Source organism: Mustela nigripes, chromosome 1, assembly GCF_022355385.1.
Source record: "Mustela nigripes isolate SB6536 chromosome 1, MUSNIG.SB6536, whole genome shotgun sequence".
Lineage (NCBI taxonomy): Eukaryota > Metazoa > Chordata > Mammalia > Carnivora > Mustelidae > Mustela > Mustela nigripes.
The window spans coordinates 92,089,003-92,091,857 of NC_081557.1; positions in this window are offsets into that span (position 1 = coordinate 92,089,003).

Sequence of the window (2,855 nt, forward strand, 5' to 3'; positions counted from 1 at the left end):
GCACCAGATCAAACAGGCTGTGAAGAAGCTCTATGACATTGATGTAGCCAAGGTCAACACCTTAATCAGGCCTGATGGAGAGAAGAAGGCACACGTTCGGCTGGCCCCTGACTATGATGCTTCGGATGTTGCCAACAAAATTGGGATCATCTAAACTGAGTCCAGCTGGCTAAATCTAAATACAGTTTTTTCATGATAAAAATAAATAAATAAAAATAAAAATAAAAAAAGGAAAGAAAGAAATCTTTGCCTACTATTACAATGAATTTCTTCTGTTTTCTTCTAAAAGTTTTTATAGCTTTAGCTTGTGTATTTCAGATAGTAATCCTTTATTTTTTTTTGAAGATTTTATTTATTTATTGGACAGACAAAGATCACAAGTAGGCAGAGAGGCAGGCAGAGAGAGAGAGGAGGAAGCAAGCTCCCCTCCGAGCAGAGAACCCAATGTGGGACTCAATCCCAGGACTCTGGAATCACCACCCGAGTGGAAGGCAGAGGCTTTAACCCACTGAGCCACCCAGGCACTCGGATAATAATCCTTTTAAAGGTGATTTTGTGTGTGGTGTGAAGTGAAGGGCAAAACTGTTTTGCATATGGATGTGGGATTGTTCTGGCCATGTTTGTTGAAAAACTTTTCTCCACTGAATTATCTTGGCCCCTTTGTTGAAAAGACAATTGACTGTGTATGTGGGCCAACTTCTTTTCCGTCCATCTCTATTATCTACATTTACACCGATACTAAACGTTCTTAATTACTCTATGTAGTAACACTTGAGATCAGATAGTGTTAAGTCACCCACCTGTCTTCTTTTTCAAAATTGTTTTGAGTGTTCTAGGTCTTTTGCATATCCATATAAATTTTATTTATTTGTTTATTTATTTTTATTTTTTAATTTTTTTATTAAAAAAATTTTTTTAAAGATTTTATTTATTTATTTGTCAGGGATAGAGGGGGAGAGAGCGAGCGAGCGAGCATAGGCAGACAGAGAGGCAGGCAGAGGCAGAGGGAGAGGGAGAAGCAGGCTCCCTGCCAAGCAAGGAGCCCGATGTGGGACTCGATCCCATGACCTGAGCCGAAGGCAGCTGCTTAACCAACAGAGCCACCCAGGCGTCCCTCCATATAAATTTTAGAATGAGCTCATCAATTTCTGCTAGAGGCCTTTTGAAATTCTGATGGAGATGCATTGACTCTATACATCAGTTTGGGGAGAATTGACTCCTTCTGATTGATGATTTTTTAAAAAGATTTTATTTTATTTTTAAAGACTTATTTATTTGAGAGAGTGTGTGCACAGGGGGAGGAGGGTGGGAGAAGCGGAGGAAGAGGAAGACAAAGAATCTCAAGCAGATTCCCTGCTGAGCCTAGAGCCCAACAGGGGCTCAACTCAGGGCTCAATCCCTCGACCCGTAGATCAAGAGCAAAAACCAGGAGTTGGTTGCTTAACCGACTGAGCCAGCCAGGTGCCCCTGATTGAGGATTACTGTTTACTGTGCCATTATTTTAGATCTTCTTAAACTTCTCTCAGCAATATTATGTAGGTTTGCATATTCGATAAATTTATCCTTAAGTATATATAATAGATCCTTGACATTTATGAGAAAATTTTGGTCTTTGAGAATACTCCATTTTTGAGAACCGCATAATGGCATCCAATTTGCTGATAAAATGTTCTTGAAATTTTTAAGCAATCACTTGATCTCTGTTGTGACTGTAACAATATGCTTGAGGAGGAGTAAAGAACCCCAATGCCAGGCTGAAATTCACACCCTATCTAGGCATCTGGGCCTTGCTTTCCTGCTAAATTCTTTGTTTTTGTTGCCCCCTACCTTGAAGAGACTTTCATTCAAATTTCCACCTTATTAAAATTACAAATCCTTCTATCTGTGGATTTTCAGGCTCTCTCTCAAGATAAAAAGCTGAATTATGAAGCCAAGAGAACATGGATGTTTCCATCATAGTATGCATCTTCCTCTTTGAATCCTTTGTTTACAAGCCTCCTTCCCTAATTCAATATGCGTTCTAGGCAGGAGCCTTGTCTCCTTTCTCCTTGTAAGCCCAGTGCCAGGAAGTGCCTGGCAGAATGAATATTTTTTGGTAAATGGTGAATGAATAAAGTGAAGGTCAAGTTTCAGGCCTCAAGAAAGGAGACCATAAAAGCTGGGAGGAACAGAGGCTGGAGTTAAAGTCAGGAATAAGACTCAGCAACAGGAATCCTGAAAGACTGGAGATGCAGTGGGAAGTTGAAACTCGGGAGTTAACCTGCTGGAGTCCAACTTCATTCTGGCAGATAGTTTCTTTCGTCTGCTTCAAAAGCTGCATATCCTTTTTTTTTTTTAAGATTTTATTTATTTATTGGACAGACAGAGATCACAAGTAGGCAGAGAGGCAGGCAGAGAGAGGGGAGGAAGCAGACTCCCTGCTGAGCAGAAAGCCCGATGTGGGGCTCGATCCCAGGACTCTGGGATTATGACCTGAGCTGAAGGCAGAGGCATAACCCACTGAGCCATCCAGGCACCCCTAAAAGCTGCATATTCTTAAAGGCAATGTTCAAATCATCGACATGACATTTTCTTCAGCTCAGTAGATTCTTACTGAATGCTTACTCTGTGCCAGGCATGATGCTAACCCATATGGAGAAAAGATGAACAGGGTAACAAGGAATCTCAAGGAACTCAGGGTCTAGTCATAGTTATGGACTGCTTGGGATTCTCTCTTTTCCTCTGCCCCTCCCTGTCGCTCTCATTCTCTTTCTCTCTAAAAGAAATAAATAAATCTTTTTTAAAAATGTGCTTTTGTGTGTGGAACTTGAGCCACCACCGGTCACTCTCTCCTCCGGTTTATTTCCTCTTCCCGA